Here is a 15,898-nt window from a genome sequence, read left to right as displayed (position 1 = left end):
GTGCCGTGCCGAAGCACCCCGCCTCCACCCCCCCGTCGGGTCCGACGACGCCTCACCCGGGGCCGCCTCCAGGGGAGGGACAGCACCCACACGCGGTGAGGCCACGTACTGGTCCCAGGACGGGGGGGTGGGTCGGTGGTGGAAAAGCTCGGCGCGGGTGGCCATCGGTCCGGGCAGGGGAGGGCCGGCGACGACGAGGAGGGGCCGCTCGCGCACAAGAGCGACGGCCGCAGGGGTCGGGGGTGTGGGCGGGCACCAGCCCAGGGAAGGGGAAATCCCGAGACACGACCGGGCCGCCGGGGAAACAAGCGCAGGATCCCACCACCCCCACACGTGGGGGCGGCCCCGCGACGCCCAGGACGCCGGCCGGCCTCAGCCAACCCTCGGCGGTTCCTCCCACACCCCGGCCCCGCCGCCGGGACTCGCGCGCAGCAGGCTAACCCCCACTCCAGAGGGTAGCCCCTTCCGCTCGCTCACTCGTCCGTCTGTCTGTCCGGTCTGTCCGTCCACCACCCACATCATCCTGCTTCGTCTGGCTCGCCCCCAGGCCTCGCGGCCCGGGGAAACGCTCCCGAGCGAGGCGGCCCGACCCGTAGCCCACGCACCGCCACCGGTGGCTGCGGCTCGGGACCGGAACACGTGGGGTGGCTCCTCGCGGCGGGGAGACAACGGGGGGGGCAAAGTCGGGGTGGACCGCCCTGCCCCTCCCCCCACGGCACGCACCGGGGAGGCAAAGCCCGCGCGCACGCACGCGCGCTCGCACGGCCCCGCGCCAGACGCCGGGCCCGGCCCGGCCCGGCAGAACCCTCCCCCGACTCGGAGGGGGGAGGCGCGGGCCACAGCAGGCAAAGAGCAGCACACGGCCCCGCCGCGGGGCCGGCGCAACCCACACGCCAAAGCGGCGGGGCCCTGCCCACACGCTGCGGCAGTCGCTTCCCCGTGGCGACTGCACGCTCTGGATGGAGGAGCGGCGGCTGGGGGTTGTCCGGTACCCCCCAAGGCTCCCCTCTCAGATCGCTAGAGAAGGCTTTCTCACCGAGGGCGCATCGCCCCCTACCCAGCGGGGGCCCCCTTCAGGCCTACGGAAGTCCGCCGAGGTGGACGTCAGCGCTCGGCTGGGCAGGAGGGGCCTGCGGTAGGGGTAAGCAGCGGGCCGAAAAGCGAGCGTTCGCGGTCGGGGCCGGGGAAAGCCCGTGCCGCCTCGCGAGGAGACGCACCCAAGGCCGCGTGGGGACGAGACAGGCGCCCGCCCCCACCGGCACATCACCCGGCCCCACCACGTCCGCTCCCACGCCCGGGCGCGAGCCCCGCAGAGGGGGGGACCCACCCGGCGTGCGCCCGGCCACGTCAGTCCCCCCCGTACAGGGTGAGGACGACGACCAGGAGGCGGCCCCGGCCCCAACCGAGGGTGGGGAGCGGGGCCACGCCTCGCTTACCGTCTCGACCCCTCCCCCACTGCTCAAGAGAGTGGCTCGGCACACACGACCACCGCAGGGGTTACCCGAGAGGACACGCTGGGGACGGGAAGCGATGCCACCGCTCGGCCTCGGGCACCTGAGGGACAACCTGGAGCGCTCCAGGGGCACCACAGAGGGCCAAGGCGAGACACGCTCGCACCCCGGCGAGGGGATACGTGGCGTGGCGGCGGGGGCAGCCCTCCCCCACCGCGGGGGAGGGCCGCTCGCGAGACAAGACGCCGAGCAGGCGAGGAGGCGAGAGGTGTCTGCCGCGTCACAAGACCCCGGCCCCGCCGACACCACGAGGCACGGGAGACCGAGGTCGGGCCGGAGTCCGCACCCCTTCCTTGCCCCCGCCACCCACGGGCGGTGGAGGAGAGGCGAGGGGCCCGCAGGCAGAACGAGAAGAGAGGCCACGTTCACCATGAACGTCCCGTCCCTCGTCTGGCGCGGCTTAGGCCCGGCCCGGGAGAGCATGACGTCACCACATCGGTCAGGTGAGCGAGCGAGCGAGCGAGCCATGGGGCAGGGAAGCCCCAGAGCCAGAAGGGAGGGCCCGGCGAGGACAACCACCAGAGGAGGGCCTGCTTCAGCCTCGCCAGGCGCCACCCACTCCTCGTTCCTCTACGAGGAGAGTGGCCAACGACCCCAGGCGGAGAATGCCTGACACGCGGCACGGAGCCTGGGAGGGTGGGGTCGTGCCGGCCACCACCGGGTGCCTGCGGCAGGGAGCGCACGGGGTAAAAGACCCACGCCGCCACCTCACCCCACCGCCCTCGGGCCACCAGAGACCGGAGGCGGCACCACGGGCCACGTCAGCCGGACGCACACACGAGAGCCGGCGCGCAGGCCCGAGCGGGCGGCTCAAGTGTCAGAAGCAGAGTCAGCTTCTACCAGGCCAGGGCTCACGCAGAGACAAAGCCCAAGAGCCCCACACGCGTCCGGAGACCCAACACTCGGTGACAGACACCGAGAAAGACCGTGTCAGCACCTATCTGCTGGCAGAAAATGCCCAACACGAAAGGAAAAATGACAGCGCCCGGAAACGGGTCGGGTCCACGATTTGCAGGGGGGGCCCCGGGACCTCGGTCCGGCCACCTGCCCCCAGCCCTACCCCCATAAATGGCAGCCCCGAAGCTCTCGGGGGCCATCTGATCGACCGGGGGGGGGGAGGGGGAGGGGGAGGGGTTGAGGAGGAGCAGTGGGAATGGGAAGGGGAAGGGGAAGGGGAAGGGGAAGGGGAAGGGACGAGAGGGAGACGGGATCGGGCCGGGGACGCCCTGCCCGTTTCTCGCCCGCGTGGCCGGGGACTCGGGGAGATGCCACAGAGGCGCCTCCGAGGAGAGGGCCCCCCACGAGGGACCGCTCCCGAGCACCGGGCCGGGGAAAGCCTGCCTCCCCCACATCCCTCGCAGGACGCCCCCGTGCCGGTCCCCGAGTCCGGATGAAGTCTCGGTCCCTCAAATGCCACCGGAACCCACGCGGGCAGGCTTACGGGCCGGGGGGCGCCCTCCCTGGCCTCCCGCGCCAACAGGGGCCGGCCCAGCCACGTCTCCGGGTCCATCGGGACTCAGAAAACATTTCATCCAAGGAGGCGCCTCCGACGACCGGGAACCCCAGCGCGCCCGTCCCCGGCCTCACCGCACTGGGCCCGGGCCGCTCCTCGCCTCGGGAGCAGTCGTCCAAGGGACACAGACGAGGGCCGGACCACCTAGCCGCCGGCGGCCCGGGCGCGGGACACCCCGTCCCTTTCCCCCGCGGCGGCACGGCGCAGGCCGTGTCCGATCGGCTCGGGTCGGTCCCCGCGGCTGCAGGGGCACAGGCGGATGCTGGTCGACCAGGCCAGGCCACACGGCTTCCCCCTACACACGAGATCCCGGGAGCGCGGCGACAGTCACCCCCTCATCAGCCTGCGAGTCCAATCTGCGCCGAGAGCAGGACGCGCCCGCGGCTCAGCGCCACGGGGACTGTCACCGCCGGTGTCGCCAGCCTCCCCGAAGTCTGCCTCGGGCCCCGCCGCCGAGCCCCATCCCTTGCCGAGGTCGCCGACGCTCGGGAGAAGAGGGACGATCTCAAGAGCGGCAGCCAGATGGCGCCCGACAGCCGTCGCCAACGTCCCCGGAACCGATCCCGACCGCCGGCCGCCCAAACGCCCGAGACCGTCCCGGGCTGAGGCGCCGGGCGGCCGGCCGGCGCGACCCCGTGGCGTCCGCCTCGGAGCCCGCTCACCCTCGTCACGGCACGGCACGGCACGGCGGCATGAGGCGACGCGACGCGACGCGACCCACCCCGGCAGCAGATCAGGGCGGGGAGGACGGAGGGAGCCGGGGTTTGGCAAGACACGGCCGGCCGGGCGGGCGGCTGCCGCGAAGGGGACGCGCTCCCCACGCGATTCCCCGGGCGGGGGAGATCACACGGACACGCCGGCGGGTGGCCCAGAGCGACCAGGACGAGATCCCGGGTTCCCGGCGGCGGGGGGGGGGGGGTGGGAAGGGGAGGAGGGAAACAGGGAGGGAAGGCGGGGGCTGGCAAACCGAAACCAGGCGAGCGCTCCGAGAACAACGCAGGAATCGGCTTTGGAGTCCGTCCTCTCGAATGCAGGAGGTCTTTTGAAAGCAGACAGGCAAAGCCCAGAAGCTAGAAAAGAAAGGATGAAGACCGTCAACCCCATCGAAGTGGAAAGAAAAATCGATCTTGGCACAGATCGCGACAAAGCCCAAAGACAACAAATGGGCGCGTGGGGAAAACGCACTCGCGGTCGGTCGTGAGAACACGGACGTCAGCACGGCTGACCACAACCACAGGGAGGAGGAGGAAAAACAAAAAAATGCGGGCGGCGGTTGGGGGGGGGGGCGAGTCGATAGCCACCCGCTCGGTAAATCGAGGTTCAGTGCATCTACACAGAACAACACTGTGCATGGGCATCCGCGTGTCTGTGTGTGCATGTGTGCCCGTGTCTGTGTCTGTGTGTGTGTGTCGGTGTGTGTGTTTGACACACAGTCACACGTGGACAAGGAAACTGTAGCCCCATGTGGAAAAAAAAAAAAAACATGAAAACAAACGACAAAACCCACCACCAAAGGGAAATCAAGTTGTAGAACTTACTCTGGGGTTTTAACAAAAAACAACAACAACAACAAACAAACAAACAAACAAACAAAAATGTAGAAAAAGCACCACCACAGCCCATCAGGGGTTCCTCTCCTAAACAGTCCAAGAACTCGGTCAACTCCACCTCCTAGAAGCCAACAAACCAATGATGAAACACGGGCAGGAGACCCAAACTGACTTTTTCAGTTTAAAAGAAAAAAAAAATTATTTTGTATCCAAATGGGGAAGGGGCGGGGGCGGGGGAGGATGGTGTGTAGAACTCAGCGGCAGAGTGCCTGTCCAGCACGCGCAAGGTCCAGGGTTCGATCTTCAGGACCTCCGTTCAAGTAAATAAGGAAGTCGGTGAGTCAGGCAATCACTAAGTCAGGCAACAAACCAGCAAAAGAAACGAATTACCTCCCCTCCCCGAATAAGCAAACAACAACCAAAAACAACAACAGCAACAAGAACAACAACAACAAAAAAAAGCCTAAATAAATAAATACATGTAAATAAGTAAGCAAGTAAATACATAAATAAGTAAACAAAAACAATTAAAAAAGGGGGAAAACGCACGCATTTCTGTTTTTAAGAGATATCCAGACAGGCCCAGAACCTGGAATCACGACAGCAAGTTCCAAAAACAAGCAGAAAGTGCCTGCTTCTGACGGAACATGTGATAGAGACCACCGTTCGATGGGGCCGGGTGGGCGGGCTGGCGGGCGGACACAGAGCTATGGACTCATACCTGACAGAATCCGCTCTCCGACAGAAGACAGAAGGCAACACGGAACAGGGGTTGGCGGTGGGGGCGAGGGGGAGAGGGCAAAACGGAGGTGGAGGAAAGCCATTAGGGAATACAGGACAGAAGTCCCTCAAAACATCCCACAGGAAACTCCTGGAAGACCCGGCAGTTCCACTAAGGGCCCGCGGATGGACGAATGGACAGTGTCACGTGGTCTGGAGAGACCTACACCTTGAGGGGATGATGTTAACCAAGTGACCTAAGTCCAAGAGGGATGTTGTCACTTCGAGGCAGAATCCCCAAGACAATACGCAGGAACATATGCAAGGAAGCTGAAACAGGCTCATGGATACCAAGAAGGAACAATGAGTGCAATGGGTGAGGGAGAGGAATAAGTACAAGCTTCCAGTTATCTCCAATTATTAAATACATTAATCACGGGTTGTCATGGACAGCAGGGCGAGTCGAGTCAATCCATACTATTGTCATGACGCTGTCCGGTGACGGATCCGTAACCAGACTCATCGCGGTGATCATCGTGGAACATGGAAGAATCCCGAATCGCTATGTTGGACACGTGAAAACTGACATCCTATTGTCAGGTCAATTATGAGAGAGAGTAGGGGAGAGAGAGAGAGAGAGAGAGAGAGAGAGAGAGAGAGAGAGAGAGAGAGAGAGAGAGAGAGAGAGAGGGAGGGAGGGAGGGAGGGAGGGAGGGAGGGAGGGAGAGAGAGAGAGAGAGAGAGAGAAAATTCTCACTGTCTTCCCAAAAAAAAAAAAGAGTTCAAAAAGAGTTCAGTGAGATAAAGAGTGGATGTAGGTGAGGGCAATAGGTGGAGGAGCTGAAAACCACGACGGCGACACATGTGCAGCATCCCACACGGTGGCAGTGTGGTCCTATGCATGCTCAGCCGTCTCCTAGCCACCTCCAAGTTGACATCCAGGGTCATCCTTTTAGGTTTCGTGGCTGCACTTTCGTCTGTCTCGGGCAATACTCTCTCTTGATTTTCCATGGGGGAAGGGAGGTGGGGTGGCCGGGCGGGCCACACCACGACACACCGCGTCGCGCGTGACCTGGATAACAGATACACACCCGTCCACCACCCACGGGCTCCGAAATCTGTCACTGGTCACGACGCACACTTCCTCGGTCCTTTACGGAGCGATGGCGGACCGAACAGGCAGCGGCCAACTTTGCCGTGCACACAATGACACTTCATCCCTCGTGGAAACAAACTGATGACGAGACAGCATGGTCAGGGGGCGGGTGTCCTTTCAGGAAGACACAGTCATTGAAAGTCCTGCGCACGGGAACTGGGCCAAGGGAGATCTCCATCACCCTACCCAACCCCGATCCAAATTCTCATTCGGGCAGCTAAGGGTCAAGGTCAAAGTTTCTTTCTTCCCGGGGCGGGGGCGGGGGGGGATCCTTTTGGGCCTCGATGGTTGTTCAGCTGGAGAGATCACCCTTGGGCTGCACATACATTTCGGGGTGGTCCATAGGGCTCCACGACAGTCCCGCCACCAGGCAGATGGTTCCACCTGATGAAACCGGTCTGGTCTTTCGTTCCAGGAAGACAAAGGTCCGTGGCCGAAGCCAACGAGAAACCCCGGGTGTGAGTCCGGAGCGCCACCACTCTGGAAGATGTCTAGGCGTCGGGCTCGAAGAGGCTCGGGCGGCCTGAAAAACGCATGCGGGTTCAGGTCCACTTTCCAAGCGGCCTCCACAGCAATGGGCAGGAGGAGGGTCTCGAGAGGGGACACGGCAGTGATCTCTCTCCAGCAGATGTCCAGCTGCTCAGTCCGGCTCGGCGGGGCTTCAGGGAAAGGGCGGCTTTGGTTCTCGAGGATGCCAAGTCCAAAGCGGGAGAACCATGGGCAACGGGAGTCGGAAGAGCGTTGGCCAACTATCGGAGAAAACTCGAAGCACGCGTGACGTGGCCCAGCGTATCAGTGGAAGGCAGGGCGGGGTGGGGAGGGGGAGGGTGGCGGGAAGCACGCAAAGATGATGACACAGAACCGCATTCTCATCTCTATCACGCTGTACGAGAGTTTCCACTGAGACATGCTCCCCTTCCCCTGGTCTCTCCAAGGACGTGCATTTCTACCAAAAATCACCCCCATTCAGACTTGTCAGCTGGCCAGATCAGCATGCTTCCACGAAATTCGGCCTGAAGATGGACAGAAGTCCATTAAGCATAGCCATCGCCCCTAGAGGCTCTCGGACACCCGCTCTGCTGGAACGTTTCCTAAGGACGGCAGACGAAGATGGTCTCCACATGCTTTCCAGGAGACGTTCCTCAGAACGAGACCGTGACTATTCCGGAGACCGTGACTATTCCGAAGCAAGCCCGAATCGGTCACAGCAAATGTTCACGAGGAAGTCACGGTGAACCGTCTGGGACACAAGTGTTTCCCAACCGGTCCACGTACGGACACGATTTGGTCCTAGCCAGAAACAGACACTTTCTCCTCACAGCATCCTTTTGTTTTGTTTTGTTTTGTTTTGTTTTGTTTTATTTTATTTTATTTTATTTTATTTTACTTGTATGTATATATGTATGTATGCACATACGTATGTATGTACGTATGTACGTACGTACGTATGTAAGTAAGTAAGTATGTGTGTATTCCGGTCTGTCTGTCTGTCTGTCTGTCTGTCGGTCCATCCGTCCTCCGAAGGTATACCAGTCATGTCGGCCAACACACTGACAGATCTCGAGTCTTTCCTATCAGAAGGATATCAAAGCACGTCCCCTTCGACTCATGGAGCCAGGAACGAACGCTTCCGTATCTCATCTTCTTTGGAAACGATCTAAACATTCCAGGGACGTCGCCAGACGCTCCAGTTGCAAGGGACCAAAAACTACGTGGAGGAGGCACCAATTTTTCAGAGACGGGCCGCCTCCCCCCTCCCCCAACACACACACTACCCCCCAGGACTGCTTGGGATGTGAACACTTCCTGAGACTTGAGACCGAGCCAGCCATCGCTCCCAGACTCTTTATTTTATTTTATTTTATTTTATTTTATTTTATTTTATTTTATTTTATTTTATTTTTCTGGCTGACACATTTCATGACAGAGGTAACCCACAGGAACTTCAAGGATTCGGGGTAAACCTAGGGAGGCAAAAAGTTTCACCTCGAACGCTGCTCATCACAATCAAGACATGGCTCTTTTCACGAGACCAATCCCTTGACATTTGGTTTTCTGGATGGAAGGATCTGTCCCAGATCATGTCAACCTGAAGGAAAACATTTGGGTTCCTTCCTGTTCGCATTCCCTGCCTGCATGTTCCCTTGAAAACCAGTTCCATAGAGCTCTTTCATGAATGAACTCTGGCAAGTGTATATGGAGGGAGAAACACGTCAGGCCTACAAGCCGGGGACGTACACACGTGCCTACATGCATACATGGGACTGGGCCCTTTCCAGATCCTTGGATGGCAGTACCATAGAAATGAGGATGGCTTCCACAAGACTCTCAGGCAAGCCAAGCTCTGTTGCGAAAGCGATAGCTTGTGCACAAAGGAGAAGGTGGCATGACGGGAGGGGGGGAAGGGGAGCACCAGCTCCCTGAGCAGCAGGGGCCACTTGCTTTTCTACCTAAAGGAAGGGCTTTGTCTCAGGATCACTGATCACTTCCACAAATCATCCAATATCTTGGCTCGGCCGCAGGCGCCTCCAGGGTGCAGAGCCATCGCCCCAGGCTCTGTGGGGAATAGAGAAGACTTCCGTGAGGGGAAAGAAATGCATGAGAATTTTCTGCAAGAAAGCTCAGGAACACATAATGTGAACATGGAGAGTTGAGCTTCCTGTCTTGTGACAACTAGGTCTGCTGGGTCATGTCACAGAGAGCAAGCGAATCCTTTATTCCCCTGAGCCTTTTTCTTTCTCTTTCTCTTTCTTTGTTCTTTTTTCCCTTTAGAGTGTGTGTGTGTGTGTGTGTGTGTGCGCGCGCGCGCGCGCGTGTGTGTGTGTGTCTGTCTGTCTGTCTGTGTGTGTCTGTGTATGTCTCTGAAACTCAGGTAATGCCCTGTCTCATACAGACGAGACCAGCAGATCGACATGACCAGAGACTTTGTAGCTTTCATTTAAAAACTATAGGTCACTCATGAGTCGGGTAGGACGGGTGCTGCGTCCAGCGCAGTTCGGGACCGTGTCTGAGGACGGGCGACGCAAGAATTAAGAAACAAAGAGACAAAGTAAAGAGCAAAAATGGGACCAGGGGACTCAAGGTCTCGTGGATCTAGAGTGCCAAAAGCCTGGTCGACAGCCTGTTTATTGGGAGTCTACGGCTCAGGGGGGGAAAAAAAAAAAAAAAGATATGCGATCAAAGAGGTGGGGCTTTAGATATTTCATACCAGAAGCACGAAGTTCTGCTTGCTGGCTAACTGATTCATTTCAGGCCTAACCCTTCCAGGAACAATCACCCTCCTCCGGGGATGCAAAATTTCTAAGCGTATATCCTGTGATTGCCTCTGGGACATCTCGAGATAGCAAATATTTCCCCGGGGTTAAACCGCATGCTTTCCTGCCAGAACCAAGTTCTGTTAATGGCTGATCTGGCTTCCCATGACCGTCCATTGTTTTACCCTAAGGAAATATCTGCCATCCTTTGTGCCCTCACGGTCAATCTCAGGATTGCCCCTCACACAATTTCTTTAGCATCATGCATGTTCTAGGTCATCTACTGTGTAAAACATGAAAACAAAGCAAGCGTGTGCATTTTTAAGCAAGTTAAGTGTGAATGTAAGATTTTAAGCTCATGGAAATGTTGGTGCAGCTTGGTTTCTAGTTGCTTGTTTTCCAGCAGCTTGTTTCCCAGCAGACGCGTAGGACACTAGAGAACCCACTCACTTAGAAAGAACCGATGGGACGGGTAAGGTTTTTCGGCTCGGAGGGTGAAAGCTTTTAAACTCTGCGTGGAAAAAAAGACGTTTCAGATGTATATTTCTCCTTAAGAAGGCTGCGAATTAGAGTTTCGACGAGGGAGCCCTCGCAGCAGTGTGCACGTTTAAAAAGGCCTCCGCGTGCCCCCCCCCCTTTTTTTGTTTCTTCCATTTGGTTTCAGGTTCTACCTGATTCAGCCCCCTGGCCTCAGTCTCAGGCCATTGTGAGCTATGTAGACGTTTCTGACGTTGTCGAGACGGACAAGATAAGGACGGTTCCCCCAGAGAACAGGGCCGCTGCTTCTATGAGATCAAAAAGCTGACCTGCTCATCCAGCTCTATGTTTAGGAATTTGCTCCTTTCTGGGAAAGCGTAGAGCTCTGCGGTAGAGTGCGTGCTCAGCATGCACAAGGCCTTGGGCTCAGTCCCCACTACCACCACTGAAAACGTAGAATAAATCTAAATAATTACTTAAAACGTAGATAAAGACACCTAACGACCCGTCCCCCCTTCAAAAAGATAAAAACTTTTTGTTAAAAAAAAAATTTGTTTTTTAAATTAAAAAGACAGGAGGAGGAAGAGGACGAGGACGAGGATGAGGAGGAGAAATTAGCTTCTTTCCAACAAGGAGATTTCCAGGTCAAATGGAGAGCCAAATATTTCTATGTTCTAAGACTTCAGCTTTCCACGTATCCTGGTGTCAAAACGTCTGCACGGGTAAAGATTGTTCATCATTCTGTGCCTATGCACTTCCTGCATTTTGGAGTGTTCATCTGTCCTTTCTCTTAGGAATAGATGATCATCATAAACAGCAGTTCTGTTGATTAAACCCCCTTTTAAAATATCGTTGTTTCATGTTCACTAAAGTTACCTAATAATCACTTCACAATCTATGGAAGTCAAATCATTGTGCTGTACACCTGAAACTGATAGAGGGCTGTATGTCAAACCTATATCAATAAAACTGAAAAAAGAAAAGAAGAAGAAGAAGAAAAGAAAAGTCGGCTCGGGGCATCCGATAAAGGCCCTCTTTCTGAGCGCACAAGTCAACCTCGGGCCGATTCACCCTGACCCTGAAGAAGGGCAAAAATCACCCTCCACTCTATCTCCCGTTAGGTCCCGGACACTAGCCAGAGTTCCCCCTCCCTCAACCCCCACCCCGTTCTTGCGTCACACTGTGTGGGCTCAGGCACACAACCTATCGGTTTCCTTGAGCGTGTGGAATGAATATCGCCCGAAGGGAATTTCCTCTGTTGTCGTTTAAATAAGCTGACGTGTTAATCAGTGCTACGGAGGGACACATTCCCTTTGACCTGATCAACCAGAATGACATCCCAGGACCCAGGAATGTACAATATCATGGATTGGAAAGTATCTTAGAATTCAGAAATCATGGTGATGTGGGTCTGATGACCTAGCTGGCTCCATACAAACCAAGAGATGAAGGTGCCCAACGTTTTCACTCGATGCTGCCTAAGTTCTTGACAGTCACTTTAAAAAAGGAAAAGGAAAATTTGGATGGCACGCTTAGTTTTGATAATGCCCTCTGACTGCATAGTGAAACGCAAGGAAAAGCCGTGACGCTCGCCCACGGTATAGAGAGAAACGCAGAACCGTGTTTCTGGTAGCCTTCTTCACCGCTGCGCCAAGGCGGGAGCGACGGCTACCTCATGCAAAGGAGGAGAGGACGGGTTTCTCGGCCCCGTCACACAATGCCAGGCAGAAGAAACCTTCTCTGATGAGACATAAGTGTGTCAAAGCGCATCCCTGCGTCGAAGGCTTCGGTTTCCCGGGGAAGGGGGTCGAGCCGAGGGACCCAGGACCCCACGTCAGTCAGTCAGTCTTTCACTGGATTCACTGGCCTCGCTCTTACCCCTCAGCAATGGCCGCTCAGATTGCTCACGGGGGTCTTTACCTTCTGGCTTTAGGAAGGACTTTAAACTTCGGCTGAGGGGCAGACACCCAGAAGGGTTCTTTCAGTTCACCCCATCTTAGGGAATGCCATACCCAACACGTTGGTTTTCATCCCATCGTGGGCCTACCTACCGGAGAGTTTTGCTGCTTAAAAGTCCCCTGTGCTCCACCTATTCATCAACAACCCCCCCCCCGCCACAACACACACACACACACACACACACACACACACACACACACACGCACGCACGCGCGCACACTCACACACACACACACACACACACACACACACACACACACACAGAGAGAGAGAGAGAGAGAGAGAGAGAGAGAGAGAGAGAGAGAGAAAGAGAGAGAGAGAGACACAACCTTCACCCCCGCACACACACAACCCCACTCATCTTTTCACCCTCTCTGGGCTTTTGCCCTTTTGAGAATGAACGTCATCCAGAGCCGGTACCCTACAGGATGCCACCTTTTCAGATTGGCTCCTTTCAGGGAGTCATGTGCACGCAGAAACTGCCCCGCCTGTCTCCCACAGGTCTCTCGGCTCCACGGGCCCCTGGTTTCCTTTTTAGAGCCAAATCACATGCCGTGGCACGGACCTAGCCCGGGCTACGTGTCCCTTCACCTCTTGAAGGACGCGTCTGTCTCGGTCGCCTCCACGGTTCCGGCGGTGATGAAGCAAGCCCCTCCACCCCCCACCCCCACCCCGCCCGCCATCCAGGTCCGTCCGTCCGCGTTCAGGTTTCCGCGTGGACGGAGCCCCGAGGGCTAGGCCTCAGGGTGAGGGTGGTATGGCGGGTGGCGGGTGGCACACTGAAGGGTCCGAAATCCGGAGAATGCCGGCAAGGAAGGTCGCCAGGTCAAAGCCTTCCTTCCCTCCCTCCGTCTCCTTAGGGTGGATGGCTGGGCCCATGAATTCAGAGAGGACACGAGACACATGGTGTGAACCGAGATTCCCAAGCCAGGAGACCTGGTGGAGGGTAAAGAAACGAGCTTATTGGGGGGGGGCCGGGGGGGGATGGGGGGGTTCTTAGGACTGCAGCCCAGGAGACACAGATGCAAGAAAGAAGCACTGGAAGTGTGTGTCACCAGACTACCCCACGGGGCAAGTGGAGAAGGGGAAACGAAAGAAAACACCACAAGAGCAAGGCGGGAACTTTGAAACGACAAGGCTGCAGCTAGCAGCTGCTGGCAGATTTGTTTTTGAAACCGGTTGGTGGCGCCCTTGAGCTTGATACAGTTCTGACCACTCATGCCCCCCCTCCCCCCATGGATGCCGGTGTCGGGACCCAGGGGAGGCCACCCCAAACATGTATGTGCCTCCGTGGCACACGGATAGGTTAGAAATGAGAGTGACCGAAGAAGCCGAGGGGCCGGCCAGCAGACGCAAGAGGGACCGGACCCTCAGACTCTTCTTTCTGTCTCCCTGAAAGCGGGAAATCAATCACTTCCGTGGAGGGTGCCCTCCCTGCATCTGGACTTAGGAAATCACCCTGATCTCCCACTGAGAGCCTTCAGGCCCCGGAAGCCTAGAGAAAACCAACCAACCTCGTGACTTCTTTCAGGGGCTTCCCCCCCAAAACCCAAACTCCGTCTCGATTCTTCACAGACGGGTCACCCAAAACCAAAGTCTCTCAGCCCGGTCCATTTCGCACAAAGGGCTGATTTCTTGTCCTAAAACGGAGAAAAGCTGCCTGCTTCGGGGACACATGAGTGCTTGAATGAAAGACAGGAGGTTCCCTGTCGCTCCTGCTCAACGATCCGTCTGGGGTCCATTTTTGGATCAGTCCAGCCCAGAGGACTCAAGATGTGTAGAGGGAGGGGACAACGTGCCCCTCCCCGAAACAAGACTATGTCTGTAACCAAGTTCCTCCCACTGGCCGTCCAGCTCCATTTTGGATGACTGAATCCTGGTTCACCTCATTTGGCTGTTTTGTTTTGTTTCGTTGTGTTTGTTCTTGTTTTTGTTTTTTGATTAATAGACTTTATTTCCTAGAGCAGTTTCAGGCTCACAGCAGAATTGAGCAGAAAATACAGAGAGTTCTCACACAGCCCTCCCCACCCACACATATATCCTCCCCTCCCCTCAACATCCCTCATCAGTGTGGCCTATTTGGTCAAACTGATGGTCCGACATGGACACGCTATTATCAATCAAAGTCCATAGTTTACATGACGGTTCACTCTTGATGTCGTACGTTCTATGGGTTTTGACAAATGCATAATGACATGTAGCCACCACTATGGTATCCGACGGAATAATTTCATCGCCTTAAAAAAATCCCACACGCTGTATCTGTTCATTCCTCCTTCCCTCCCTCTCCCCAAACCCCTGGATACCACGATCTTTTTATTGTTTCTAGAGCTTTGCCTTTTCCAGGATGTCCTTTGGTTGGAATTGTCCAGTTGGTAACATTTTCAGACCGGTTTCTTTGATTTAGTAAGATGTCTTCTAAGTTTCTTCCATGTCTTTCATGGCTTGATAGCTAATTTCCTTGTCTTTCTTTCTTTTTTATTCATGTATTTATTTTTTAATTTTTTACTGCACACATATTTTTTAATTTACATATATGTACTGTTCATTGTTTCCAGGAAGGTTTAGCGCTTTAGCTTTTTAAACTTACATAGTTATCAAAGGAATAAAGCCAACCGCAAAATAAGGATGAATTCAAAAAGATACACACACCCTGCTATTAACAGCAACATCATTTATAATGGCCAAGATACGGAAGCATCCTAAGTGCACATCAATATTTGAATAGATAAAAAGAGGGGACACACACACACACACACACACACACACACACACACACACACACACACACATATACACACACGGAATGGAATACAATTCACCCGTAAGAAAGAAGGATATTTTGCCATTTGTGGCCTTTCCTTTCCTTTTTTTTTTTTTTTTTTTTTCCCCTCCTCCACTTTAAAAACCAGAATTTTATAACTGGGATAAACACTTCCATTGCGTCAAAAACAGTAAAATGCCTAGAAATAAACTTAATCGAGGAGGTTACCTATACTCCAGAATCTGAAATGACACAAAGAAATGGAAAGCTGTCTTGTGCTCTTGCATTGGCAGAATCAATACTATCAAAATGGCCACACTACCCAAAGCAATCCGCAGGTTCCGTGCAACCCCTGTCAAAATACTCACGACATTCCTCACAGAACTAGAACAAACAATTTCAAAATGTATAAGGAACAATGGAAGACCCTAAACAGGCAAAGCCATCTTTTGTAGGTCTCCTCTCTCTCTCTCTCTCCCTCTCTCTCTCTCTCTTTCTCTCTCTCTCCCCACTCCCTCCCTCCCTTTCTCTGTCATGTTTTTGTTCTCTTTTCTTAGGGTTTGATGACTTGAGACGATCCTTTAACATTCCTTGTAAAGCCGGCTTGATGGTGCTGAAATCTTGTAGCTTTCGTTTATCTGTGAAGCTTTTGATTTCTCCCTCAAATCTGAACGAGAGCCTTGCTGAGTAGAGTATTCTTGGCTGTCACTTTTCCCCTTTCATCACTTTAAATATGTTGTGCCACCCACTTCTGGCCTGTAGAGTTTCTGCTGAAAAATCAGCTGATAACCTTACGGGAGTTCCCTTGTATGTTATTTGTTGCTTTTCTCTCGCTCATTTTAATATTTTCTCCTTACCCTTAATTTTGGTCAATTTGATGATGATGTGTCTCGGTGTGTTCCCGTATGGTACTCTTGGCACTTCCACCTCATTTGGTTATTTAAAGGATCTTCAGTCTGTTCAATTCATAGGAGAGAACTTCCACACGTATTTC

This window comes from Vicugna pacos, unplaced genomic scaffold (genome assembly GCF_048564905.1).
Source record: "Vicugna pacos unplaced genomic scaffold, VicPac4 SAC-SAT, whole genome shotgun sequence".
NCBI lineage: Eukaryota > Metazoa > Chordata > Mammalia > Artiodactyla > Camelidae > Vicugna > Vicugna pacos.
The sequence above is the reverse complement of the archived record's forward strand: the minus strand, read 5'-3'. Positions refer to the sequence as shown.